Source organism: Monomorium pharaonis, chromosome 4 (genome assembly GCF_013373865.1).
Source record: "Monomorium pharaonis isolate MP-MQ-018 chromosome 4, ASM1337386v2, whole genome shotgun sequence".
Classification (NCBI taxonomy): Eukaryota; Metazoa; Arthropoda; class Insecta; order Hymenoptera; family Formicidae; genus Monomorium; species Monomorium pharaonis.
In genome coordinates, this window is record NC_050470.1 from 26,424,783 (window position 1) to 26,439,470 (window position 14,688).

At 30.5% G+C, this 14,688-nt stretch overlaps 1 long non-coding RNA gene across 2 annotated transcripts in view; it reads right to left on the minus strand.

Annotated features, from left to right (window-relative positions):
• Positions 1-14,688, minus strand: part of LOC105839843 — a 136,620-nt gene that overhangs the window by 85,200 nt on the left and 36,732 nt on the right. Inside the window, exons 5-6 of one of the 2 annotated variants that reach the window (XR_004962897.1) lie at positions 14,197-14,274; positions 9,200-12,388 (exon numbers count right to left, since the gene is read on the minus strand). This is a non-coding gene — a long non-coding RNA (uncharacterized LOC105839843). Of the gene's footprint in view, positions 1-9,199; positions 12,389-14,196; positions 14,275-14,688 lie in introns of those variants that run through there. The other variant, XR_004962896.1, reaches the window with a different exon arrangement.

Here is a 14,688-nt window from a genome sequence, read left to right on the forward strand (position 1 = left end):
AGCATTTCTTTGGTAGTAACGAATCATCCCGTATTGCCATCGCGTCAACGGATAAAGCCTCGTATAAACGACAGCAATTTTTTTTATTGGCGCAAAGACTTGTACGCTCGTCTTTTTCTTACGATGGAAGCTACTAATTAGTTCCCTTTGTTTCAAGATAAATGCTTATCAACTACCAATGAAATTCTATAACGACCTTTCTTTTGTATGTCGCTGTTCTCGTAATCGTTATAAGGAATTAGGAGCTCGTTGCGTTGCGTTGTTCGGTGCCTTCTTGCGGCCTGTTGTACGCAAATTGCACCATGTATTCGTCCAAGCATTTTACTCGTCGATAAAGCTCCGTTTGCGATATATCACACGTTAAAATTCTATATCTTATATTTATATATAATATAAAAAGAACATTTTCATTTTCATTAAAAACATTAACTGCCTAAACAATGTCTTCACCTGCCTTTCAGATCACCACTTTTAAATGCACTTGAGTATTTACAATATTAACTAAAAAATATAATAATAATATCTATTATTTCCCCGATATTTCTACACAATTATATTAACTTTTCCTATTACAGTTTCCTATTGCAGTTTGAACTCGATATACAAATTTGTAACATTTTTTTACCGTTTTCAAGATTTTACAATTTTCTAAAGAAGTGGTAGCTTATATTAAACAAAATTGTGACTTGAATTCTTTTAGGTTTTATAACATCTGAATAATAAAAACATTTTTTTTTAAATTGATATTCATAAAATTATACATAGATATAAGAAATTGTGAGTAAAAAAAAAGGTAAAAATAGTAGAACGGCGCATAATTGAGAAAACGGACGAACAAGGTACATCAGGCGATCACAGTTCCTATTTTGCCCCCTTACATACATTAATAAAGGGCACTACGTATGTATACATAGAAATGAATATGCAAAGAAAAATGTATAACTATATTTAGGTGTTAAGCGCCGATGAGAGTATACAATAAATTTAGATTGATATATCATAAACAGAAATAGTATACGTTATTGTAAACGGTATATGTATACACACGTGTATTCTGTGTGACATAAACAAACAATTAAGTAGCGAAATAAAATTCATTTTTTATAAGGAAGTATCGTACGTACGAATAATTTTGAGATTATTGGTGAAGATTTGCCTCTTCATTGAGCGAACATGCGCAGTCTAAAATTTAATTTTTCACGATCATTTTGTTGCGCGTCCCCTTTTTGTGGACATAAATTTGTTTTCTCTCTTCTGTTAATGTTGTTATTTTTATAAAATAAGTTATATCCGATAATAGCGTTTTAAATAGACCTTTGTATATATACGTAATAAGAGTTATATATATTGTAGAAAAAAGATATAATAAAATTCATAGAATATAATTGCAAAGATTTGTATAATTATTATCCTCACAATTTTAATACTATTAAATTAGGGATAATATTTTTATATTGTTTACAATTATATTTATTAAGTCAAAGTTAAAGATTATTTTAATTCGTCATTTTTTATTTATCCGAATAAATAATAAAATATTTTTTTTAAATAAATACTTCTTTCTGATAACCAATAATCAATTACCAACAGAGCTAAGATGTCGATAAAGTAGCAAATAGAAGAAATGGATTCAACTGCAGTAAACAGATAAATTTCATTATCTAAAATTACGTATAAAGTATTTAAATTTAACAAAACAAATCTTACATTTACGGTACCCTTTTTTGTAATGTTTAATAAAAATAATTTGGTAGTATCATAATAAAATATGTTTTTAATACCATAAGTTGGTACATAACTTAAATCAAATAATTCGCAGTTGGTGATATAAAAGGATCGAGCAACAATACATTTATTCGCTATTGATAATATTGCAATTAAAATCAAGGTTAAATATTCATTTGTAAAATATAAATAATTTACATTATATATATATATATATATATATATATATATATAATGCAAATTACATGTAAATTATATTTTGCGTTAACTATCTAAATAATAATTCATGGAAAATTTAGATTTTATTAAAAACTATGAAAATTATATTTTATTTTTTTTTATTCTTAATGTCATTTTTATTAATACTAAGTCAGATATATTAATAAACTTATAGTTTAATTATTTTGTTGTGCTATTCAAATAATAGTTTACATCGTTTGAATTGTCTACATAAAAGAGATTCGTGTAAACAATATAAAAATAAATCATGTAGACGTAATCTTATAGCAAAACTCCGATTAAAATCTTTGCAATTTTGTAATAAAATTTCTAAATATTTTCAAAAATTTTTAGTCATATATTTAGAATAAAATGCTCTGAAGATAATAGAATAAGAGAAAGGCATAAATTCAGTGTTGTATAAATTCAATTATTATAAAATACAAAAATTATTATAATATATTACATTTATTTCGTAATTTTTATATTAAGTACTAGACCACAACATTGCGCGCGCTTCGCGCGCGCCACTTAGCATTTTTATATTGAACATTGCACTTTTTTTTCTTCTGTAATATTACTCTCACACACTTTATCATATTTAATGCCCTTCTCTATCTCACACTCTTTCTCCCACTCTCTAAATTATTAATTATAATATTAATGATATTAATTATATTATTTTCATATTGTTCAATATTACTCTTACACTTTACTTTCTTATTTAATCCTCTTCTTTATCTCTCACGCTCTCCCACTCTCCTCTCTCCACCCCTCTCTCACTCACTAAACAAATATTAGTGATTATATTATATTTTCATGTTTCTTAATATCACACTTACATACTTTATCTCCATACTTAATCCACTTTAAATAAATTAAAAATTATAATATATTATATGTAATGTTACCTGTTAATTTTCAATCAATTTTCAAAACTTTCACTTTCTGGCGAACTCTTTAGAAAATTATTGTACGCGTCCGGAACTATAGGAAAACTGTGTTAAAATAAATAGAATTCTCGATATTCGATTAGCATTTCCCGTCAACCCTCAAAATTCAAGTTTTCCGGAAAATATAATTGTTTACAAAATGTTTTAATTAATTATATCACCTGAATTCTATAGCAAATTATTGTACGCGTCCGGAACTATGTGAGAATTACGTTAAAATAAATAGATCAGTCGATATTTGATTAGCATTTCAAATCTAGCTTTAAAAATTCAAGTTTTCCGGGCAAAATAATTGTTTAAAAAATGTTTTTATTAATTATAACACCGTAACTTTCCAAAAACTATTGTACGCGTCCAGAACTATATAAAAACTGCGTTAAAATAAATAGAACTGTTGATATTCGATTTGCATTTCACGTCTAGCCCTCAAAATTCAAGTTTTTCGGGCAAAATAATTGTTTAAAAGATGTTTTAATTAATTATATTACCAAAACTCTTTAGAAAATTATTGTACGCGTCTGAAACTATATGAGAACTGCGTTAAAATAAATAAAACTGTCGATATTCGATTAGCATTTCACGTCTAGTCTCCAAAAATCAAATTTTCCGGGAAAAATAACTGTTTAAATCATGTTTTAATTAATTAAAACACCGTATCTTTTTAAAAAACTATTGTACGCGTCCAAAACTATATGAAAAATGCGTTTAAATAAATAGAACTGTTGATATTCGATTAGCATTTCACGTCTAGCTCTCAAAATTCAAGTTTTTCGGGTGAAATAATTGTTTAAAAAATGTTTTAATTAATTATATTACCGGAACTCTTTAGAAACTTATTGTACGAGTCCGGAACTATATGAGAATTGCGTTAAAATAAATAGAACTGTCGATATTTGAACAGCATCTCACCTTTAGCCCTCAAAAGTCAAGTTTTTCGGGCAAAATAATTGTTTAAAAAATGTTCTAATTAATTATTTCACCTGAACTTTATAAAAACATATTGTACGCGTCCCGAACTATATGAGAATTACGTTCAAATAAATAGATCTGTCGATATTCGATTAGCACTTGTCGTGTAGCCTTAGAAATTCAAGTTTTTCGGTCAAAATAATTGTTTCAAAAATGTTTTAATTAATTATATTATCTGAACTTTATAGAAACATATTGTACGCGTCCCGAACTATATGAGAATTACGTTAAAATAAATAGATCTGTCGATATTCAAATAGCACTTGACGTGTAGCCTTAGAAATTCAAGTTTTTCGGGCAAAATAATTGTTTAAAAAATGTTCTAATTAATTATATCACCTGAACTTTATAGAAACATATTGTACGCGTCCCGAACTATATGAGAATTACGTTCAAATAAATAGATCTGTCGATATTCGATTAGCACTTGACGTGTAGCCTTAGAAATTCAAGTTTTTCGGGCAAAATAATTGTTTAAAAAATGTTCTAATTAATTATATCACCTGAACTTTATAGAAACATATTGTACGCGTCCCGAACTATATGAGAATTACGTTAAAATAATTAGATCTGTCGATATTCGATTAGCACTTGTCGTGTAGCCTTAGAAATTCAAGTTTTTCAAGCAAAATAATTGTTTAAAAAATGTTTTAATTAATTATATCACCTGAACTTTATAGAAACATATTGCACGCGTCCCGAACTATATATGAATTACGTTAAAATAATTAGATCTGTCGATATTCGATTAGCACTTGTCGTGTAGCCTTAGAAATTCAAGTTTTTCAAGCATAATAATTGTTTAAAAAATGTTCTAATTAATTATATCACCGGAACTTTATAGAAACATATTGTACGCGTCCCGAACTATATGAGAATTACGTTAAAATAATTAGATCTGTCGATATTCGATTAGCACTTGTCGTGTAGCCTTAGAAATTCAAGTTTTTCAAGCATAATAATTGTTTAAAAAATGTTCTAATTAATTATATCACCGGAACTTTATAGAAACATATTGTACGCGTCCCGAACTATATGAGAATTACGTTAAAATAATTAGATCTGTCGATATTCGATTAGCACTTGTCGTGTAGCCTTAGAAATTCAAGTTTTTCAAGCAAAATAATTGTTTAAATAATGTTCTAATTAATTATATCACCGGAACTTTACAGAAACATATTGTACGCGTCCCGAACTATATGAGAATTACGTTAAAATAATTAGATCTGTCGATATTCGATTAGCACTTGTCGTGTAGCCTTAGAAATTCAAGTTTTTCAAGCAAAATAATTGTTTAAATAATGTTCTAATTAATTATATCACCGGAACTTTACAGAAACATATTGTACGCGTCCCGAACTATATGAGAATTACGTTAAAATAATTAGATCTGTCGATATTCGATTAGCACTTGTCGTGTAGCCTTAGAAATTCAAGTTTTTCAAGCATAATAATTGTTTAAAAAATGTTCTAATTAATTATATCACCGGAACTTTATAGAAACATATTGTACGCGTCCCGAACTATATGAGAATTACGTTAAAATACTTAGATCTGTCGATATTCAATTAGCACTTGTCGTGTAGCCTTAGAAATTCAAGTTTTTCAAGCAAAATAATTGTTTAAATAATGTTCTAATTAATTATATCACCTGAACTTTATAGAAACATATTGTACGCGTCCCGAACTATATGAGAATTACGTTAAAATAAATGGATCTGTCGATATTCAAATAGCACTTGACGTGTAGCCTTAGAAATTCAAGTTTTTCGGGCAAAATAATTGTTTAAAAAATGTTCTAATTAATTATATCACCGGAACTTTATAAAAACATATTGTACGCGTCCCGAACTATATGAGAATTACGTTAAAATAATTAGATCTGTCGATATTCGATTAGCACTTGTCGTGTAGCCATAAAAATTCAAGTTTTTCAAGCAAAATAATTGTTTAAAAAATGTTCTAATTAATTATATCACCGGAACTTTACAGAAACATATTGTACGCGTCCCGAACTATATGAGAATTACGTTAAAATAATTAGATCTGTCGATATTCGATTAGCACTTGTCGTGTAGCCTTAGAAATTCAAGTTCTTCAAGCATAATAATTGTTTAAAAAATGTTCTAATTAATTATATCACCGGAACTTTATAGAAACATATTGTACGCGTCCCGAACTATATGAGAATTACGTTAAAATAATTAGATCTGTCGATATTCGATTAGCACTTGTCGTGTAGCCTTAGAAATTCAAGTTTTTCAAGCATAATAATTGTTTAAAAAATGTTCTAATTAATTATATCACCGGAACTTTATAGAAACATATTGTACGCGTCCCGAACTATATGAGAATTACGTTAAAATAATTAGATCTGTCGATATTCGATTAGCACTTGTCGTGTAGCCTTAGAAATTCAAGTTTTTCAAGCAAAATAATTGTTTAAATAATGTTCTAATTAATTATATCACCGGAACTTTACAGAAACATATTGTACGCGTCCCGAACTATATGAGAATTACGTTAAAATAATTAGATCTGTCGATATTCGATTAGCACTTGTCGTGTAGCCTTAGAAATTCAAGTTTTTCAAGCATAATAATTGTTTAAAAAATGTTCTAATTAATTATATCACCGGAACTTTACAGAAACATATTGTACGCGTCCCAAACTATATGAGAATTACGTTAAAATAAATAGATCTGTCGATATTCAAATAGCACTTGACGTGTAGCCTTAGAAGTTCAAGTTTTTCAGGCAAAATAATTGTTTAAAAAATGTTCTAATTAATTATATCACCTGAATTTTATACAAACATATTGTACGCGTCCCGAACTATATGAGAATTACGTTAAAATACATAGATCTGTCGATATTCGATTAGCACTTGTTGTGTAGCCTCAAAAATTCAAGTTTTTTGGGCAAAATAATTGTTTAAAAAATGTTTTAATTAATTATATCACCTAAACTTTATAGAAACATATTGTACGCGTCCCGAACTATATGAGAATTACGTTAAAATAATTAGATCTGTCGATATTCGATTAGCACTTGTCGTGTAGCCTTAGAAATTCAAGTTTTTCAAGCAAAATAATTGTTTAAAAAATGTTCTAATTAATTATATCACCGGAACTTTACAGAAACATATTGTACGCGTCCCAAACTATATGAGAATTACGTTAAAATAAATAGATCTGTCGATATTCAAATAGCACTTGACGTGTAGCCTTAGAAGTTCAAGTTTTTCAGGCAAAATAATTGTTTAAAAAATGTTCTAATTAATTATATCACCTGAATTTTATACAAACATATTGTACGCGTCCCGAACTATATGAGAATTACGTTAAAATACATAGATCTGTCGATATTCGATTAGCACTTGTTGTGTAGCCTCAAAAATTCAAGTTTTTTGGGCAAAATAATTGTTTAAAAAATGTTTTAATTAATTATATCACCTAAACTTTATAGAAACATATTGTACGCGTCCCGAACTATATGAGAATTACGTTAAAATAATTAGATCTGTCGATATTCGATTAGCACTTGTCGTGTAGCCTTAGAAATTCAAGTTTTTCAAGCATAATAATTGTTTAAAAAATGTTCTAATTAATTATATCACCGAAACTTTATAGAAACATATTGTACGCGTCCCGAACTATATGAGAATTACGTTAAAATAATTAGATCTGTCGATATTCGATTAGCACTTGTCGTGTAGCCTTAGAAATTCAAGTTTTTCAAGCATAATAATTGTTTAAAAAATGTTCTAATTAATTATATCACCGGAACTTTATAGAAACATATTGTACGCGTCCCGAACTATATGAGAATTACGTTAAAATAATTAGATCTGTCGATATTCGATTAGCACTTGTCGTGTAGCCTTAGAAATTCAAGTTTTTCAAGCAAAATAATTGTTTAAATAATGTTCTAATTAATTATATCACCGGAACTTTACAGAAACATATTGTACGCGTCCCGAACTATATGAGAATTACGTTAAAATAATTAGATCTGTCGATATTCGATTAGCACTTGTCGTGTAGCCTTAGAAATTCAAGTTTTTCAAGCATAATAATTGTTTAAAAAATGTTCTAATTAATTATATCACCGGAACTTTATAGAAACATATTGTACGCGTCCCGAACTATATGAGAATTACGTTAAAATAATTAGATCTGTCGATATTCGATTAGCACTTGTCGTGTAGCCTTAGAAATTCAAGTTTTTCAAGCATAATAATTGTTTAAAAAATGTTCTAATTAATTATATCACCGGAACTTTATAAAAACATATTGTACGCGTCCCGAACTATATGAGAATTACGTTAAAATAAATAGATCTGTCGATATTCAAATAGCACTTGACGTGTAGCCTTAGAAATTCAAGTTTTTCGGGCAAAATAATTGTTTAAAAAATGTTCTAATTAATTATATCACCTGAACTTTATAGAAACATATTGTACGCGTCCCGAACTATATGAGAATTACGTTAAAATAATTAGATCTGTCGATATTCGATTAGCACTTGTCGTGTAGCCTTATAAATTCAAGTTTTTCGGGCAAAATAATTGTTTAAAAAATGTTCTAATTAATTATATCACCTGAACTTTATAGAAACATATTGTACGCGTCCCGAACTATATGAGAATTACGTTAAAATAATTAGATCTGTCGATATTTGAACAGCATCTCACCTTTAGCCCTCAAAAGTCAAGTTTTTCGGACAAAATAATTGTTTAAAAAATGTTTTAATTAATTATATCACTGGAACTCTTTAGAAAATTATTGGACGCGTCCGGAACTATATGAAAACTGCGTTAAAATAAATAAATCTGTCGATATTCAATTAGCACTTCACGTCCAGCTTTCAAAATTCAAGTTTTCCGGGCAAAATAATTTTTAAAAAAATGTTTTTATTAATTACAACACCATAACTTTTTTAAAAACTATTGACACACGTTTAATCGGCATCGCGGAAAAGCGACAACAATACTTCGAGAGATGCGAGTATTGATGCCATGCCCTTTTTTAGAAAGGATTCTTACTTCTCCCCCCCCCCTTTCTCTCTTTCTCTCTCTCTCTCTTTCTCTTCCTTTCGTATATTTTTTATTTGGCTCTTTTTTCTTTTTCCTTGATTTCTTGTAATTATTTCAATCAGCTATCAAAAGTGACAGTTTGACAGCTGAAAATGACACGAAGTAATTTGACAGCTGGAAATGACACGAAGTGAAGACAGTCACAACGCACTTAACAACTTTATAGCGAGACAGCCAATCAGCATCTCGGAAAAGCGGCAACAATAAATTCGATTCGATTTAACATCTCCTTTTTTAGATAGGATAGGATTTGTTTTACTGTTATTAATTAAAAATTCCCACTGTAATTAAAAGAGAAAAAATAATTACGATGTAGCACATCCGACCGAAACTCGCATGCTTAGATAAAAATTATTGTAAGGTACGAGTAAGTTAGAGTATAATGAATCTTCTCTACAATAATAAATTGTGATTTGATCAAATTCTATTATCGAACTTGTATAGATGACCCTCCTTCTTTATCATTGTTTTACATTTAGGTTAATATCCTAATATCTTCATCGCTAATTTTATCACATGATAATGTTGCGAAGGCGATCGACTTTGCAAATTTATTTCGTGATTTTCCACCTGGCCGAGTTATGATGATTTTCATGCACGACTTAACCGACTTAATCTATCGCGAATGAAGAACATATATAAAGTTAGTTGTTTGGAAATAGGCGCAATAGCCCTTCTTTGTGAGGCGCACACAAAATAAAATGCGCGCTATTCTAGCTCTGATATTTAAATAATATATAAAAAAGACACATTTTGGAATACACATTAACCAATAAGCAAAACTATAATACGTCCTTTCGGTCGTGTGCTAATGCGTGAACAAACGACGGCCATTTATAGAAAATTTTGGAAGAAAACTATCGAGCAAGAGATCTTCAAGTTTGTTTCAAGAGTTTGTTGCATAAAATTAATAAAGTAGAAATTAGTACAAATGAGAAAAGAAATCCAGTGAATGAGAGTTAGATATAGAACGTAAGTTCTCGTGATTTTGATTGTGCAATTTACAATATGTGAAACAGAATCAAATTGTTAAATTAAGTTAAATAATTGAACTGTTTAGCGCAGCACATGAAAAAGAAAGCAAGGATGGTTTACTTGAGTCAGCAAAATTAACTTCATTATAAGTAAATATAAATAACGGATGTTATTTGTTATATTGACTGCAGAGAAAGACATGAATACAAGAGGGGAATGCATTTTCGGAACGACACAATGGCTCGTTATTCGTACCCATCAGGTTTGCTTTGAGCTGGTGGTGCATCGTCAATACACGGCCATTAGCGAACACGTGTGCACATATATGCATTGTAGTTACCTGGTCGATGCATCTTTACGAACTGCTTGCATTGTGAAAATGTCAAGCATTAAGTGCGTAATATAGTGAGGAAATTTTCGAGGAACCGATATTTATTGCTGTGAGAAACCTTTCTCGCAAAAATTTTCAGATACAACTCTGTGTCGAGTCAGAAAAAATTGATTAAAGCATACGAAATTTCATTTATATGTATATAAATAAATCCAGAAAAATGAAAACTAACAGTAACTGTCCATTATCCTACAAATTCTTTCACAATTTCTATGAGCATTTTTATCGAAGTCCGAGCTATATGTAGGCCAAATTCATTTATACATATCAAGCTCATACGCGCGATTTTGTATAGCGCCAGTTCCTAGAATTTCTTGCTTGACAGGATATTTATCTTCGATAGACATGCGGGCACATTGGAATTTCTTTCCCGCAAGCATGATCATGGAACGGGTTAAAAAGGAAAAAAAATAGGTCGTCTATCGGTATCATGGCTGACTGGCATCCATGTAATTACCAGTGACGACACGTTTCCGCATCGAACAAAGGTATCCCGGTGCGCTCACCGCGAGGATATCTTCCTGAACGAAAGCGCAGCGCTTTCTCGGAAAGCGAATAAAGGAAATGATGGCGCGTAATTACGACGGGGTGTAATCGGAAGTTTGTGAAATTAGTCGGGGGCCATCTCTTTTTCTTCCCTTGGGTGAGAACTCACCTCACCTGGCAATGACTCAGAGCCGTGAAAAATGGATACCTCTTTCCGCTTTGTTGGGTGTCATTTCAGTAATTTGTTTCCGGTAGAGGTATTTATTACATTCGTATTTAAATTTACTATCTAGTGTCTCCGTATGTACTGTAAATCCAATTTAGAATCTAAACGTTATTTACAAATTCGTTATGCCTACATTGACATGCTATATTTAGTATTCATCTTTATTTAATTTAAGACAGTTAAACTGGTTAAACAAATTATGATTATTCGGAGTAAATCACTCAACTTTGGCAAGAATATGCTATATATTTCCTTTAATCACTTGTTCTTTCAATTATTAGATCACAGCAGGAAGCAACGATAATAGCGACGCATGCACGTCCCACGCGTCGAGCTCACTTTCGCGGAAATCGTAAATCATGCGTGCATTCTGAAAGCGACTTCGATTGTTCATTAAACGGAATAAAAGTGGCGGCATTTCGCCGACACAAATCCGTTCCTGGAAGATACGTTAGCTAGCCCCTTCACGATCAATTACCGGCGCATTGTGGCCGACCCGTGTTACCGCGCGCGTGTGCGCATTATTGCGTACAGAGACCAATTTTTCCGCGAGCTTTCTGTAAAAACGTCCGCATCCCGTTCCGCGCGAAACTTCCGGTCGTCTTCTTTGTCCACCAGTGATCACGCTGACGGCGTGAGAGCGTTGGAAAAAAGCCACGTTCTGAAAAGCGCAGGTCGTGCGTGTCATAGCCAACGCGACGCGCCGCGCCGAGCGTACGTCAACAGTGCGGTATGTACATCACTGATGCATAGCGTGTTATGTGGTGAAAATCGAATAGGAGAAATCGATGAAACTCGAAATATGTAAATGACACTAGCAACCGCGAGAATTATATATTCCGCATGAAGCATAAATAAATAGTAAACTGGAAACTATTTTTATTACGAGAATAATTATATAAAATAAATAGCACAAATTTATCACTTTAAATTACAAAAATTTCAGTAATATGGAAAAGTATAGATCAATTTAAAAAAATCATGTTATGTATATTCGGAAATATTAAATATTAAAAATTATTTTCTATCCCCTATATAGAAATCATTATATATCAGTAATAAATAAAATTTTTGAAATTTTACATTAATCAATTACATATCTGGCTAAGGTTCATGTTACTTGTATTTAATTAATCTTTTACATCTTGTCGTACGGTCATAAGAAAAAAATTACCAAGTGTAATTACAAGCATTGGCTAGTAAATTTAACAAGCGTACGATGGGAATCGTTCATGCGTGAACGTGCGAGACACGCACAGAGGGTAAATTGATTTCCATTATCATCATTTGAAGTCGTTGACAGTGACTTCCACCAAGCACGCTTCTTCCTTTACTCCCATTTATACCTGGATAGCAGATGGGCCTGTTAAGTCATTATCCTTATTGTTAGTGTGCGACGCATGCAACGGAGCACTCGCTGATCTGTGTTTAGATTAATGTACCGGGTGGCGGAAATAGATCACTGATGACACGCAAAAAGATAGTGAGTAACACACACCGGCGCCAATCTTGTCGACTGTTTGACTGGCGATTCATAGTCTGAGTCATTCAAAGGAAATGAATTGCCCGGGAAAGAAAGAAATAAAAACAACACTGCTTTTAAAAATAATTACAGTGTGTCAATGAAGATAAAATATTGATATCATGATTTTTATCTAATAATGAAATGAAATTTCTAGACAAGATAAAATAGGCAAATCAGTCTAAGATGTTGGGAAAAATCACAAGAAGGCAATAAAGCAAACATATTGTGGAAGCAATCAGGACAATCACAAAACCCTCGACTATATTATGATATAGTTAGAAACAAAATATTTCGGGGCAAGGTACGTATTTTTCATAAAATAAAGTTAAAAAGTATCTTTCCAATTTTTTGTACTAAGAAAACATCCTGTATGTGAATCTTGTTCTTTTTCACTACATTGCTGCACTAGTGCAATAAATTAGAGTGAGACAAAGATATATGTGTCTTATTGAAACTTATTGCCTCACTGTAGCAATGCAGCAAAAAAGAACAAGTTTATACATACACGTATGTGCGCGCGCGCACGCAGGCACACATATACACATATGTATATGCATTAATAAATATATTAAATGTAATTTTAAACTCCAAAGATAAACAATCAATGGAATAAATAAAAAATCAATTCTAATTCAATTCATATAGGTTTCATAAAGACATTCGTTAGACACCAATCCTTTCTTGTTGAAAGAGTTCACTTCCGTTTGCATTACCAATCGATGCTATTTACGTTCTTAATATGGTAAAGTTAGAAAAGAAACAGTTATATTCGAAACAATATAATTTAGCACACTAGACACGTTCAACTGTACGTTGACCAATGTACGTTTTATGCTTTTTGCTTATATTCCAAAGAATTTCTTTAAGTGTAAATTCTTTATTTATTAATAAAAATTTTTTAATTATCTTTGTAATACACACACACACACACACACACACATATATTTAATTTAATGTGTGTGTGTGTGTAATAAACACAAATTCGATATATATCAATTTCATAAAAATAGACAAAATGTTTGATTAATTTTATGTTACATATATTTAAAAAAGATTAATTTTTAAGTTTATCAGTAAAACGGGATTATATGACGCATGTTATGTTATAACCGCATCTATATTTTCTGAATAGACACGCGACTATGTTCGCCAACGCAAAGCGTGCATCGCAGACGATCCTATTTATGCGTGAGACAGGCTAGTTACACGCACATGGCGACACATCGCTAAGCAGTCTCTATTTCAACTAAGGAATCGCATCAGCGTAGGTCGTAAGAAACTTCAAAAAGTTCATTTCTATGCAGTCTTACACGTGGGCAAAATTTTTGCGTTTAAAAGTTGGAGTGAAAACAGATTTCCTTTCTAATAGTAAATTATGAAACGTTTTTAAATATAAATACAAAATGAAAATTACTACTTTAAAGAAATTAAGAGAGAACTTAGATCACTTTGTTAAATATTTAAAAAAATGTTAAGATGTTAAGCCTTTATGAGTTATTGTGCTGAAAGTGTGCTTATTTTATAACAAAACGATGTTCAAAATACTAAGCATAAAACTTGCGATTATAATTTTAAAGACATACAGGGTTGGATATTAAGATATTACTCTGATATCAACGTAACCCTTACCTTTACGACGAACTGCAGCGGCTGCAAAATCCAGTAATGAAGAGAGATACTTATAATTTTAGCGGGATCTAATCGGATCTGGAAATAAAAAGATTAAAACGCTTAAGATAACAAGATCAGATTTATACATGCAATATTGTATGAGAAATTCTACATTGTTTTAGAATTCTTATTTATAGTTTAATAAATTATAATTTAATAATAATAGATTTATTCAATTTTAATGGCATTAATAAAGATAATTGTTTAAAAATATTTTATTATTCATGTTAATGTAAACTGATTTAGACAATATAAATATAGATAATTTAAATATTTTAAAGTGGGATTGTTAAATGTAAAATTGAAAAAGATATACAAGAGAAATGACAGCAATTCTGGCCATCCTTTTGTAATGCATGAATATTTGTTATTCGTGTATATCACTATACTACAAGAAAGTGTAGAACAATTGAATGCACTCTAAGTGAAATATATTCGCTTACATTTCAC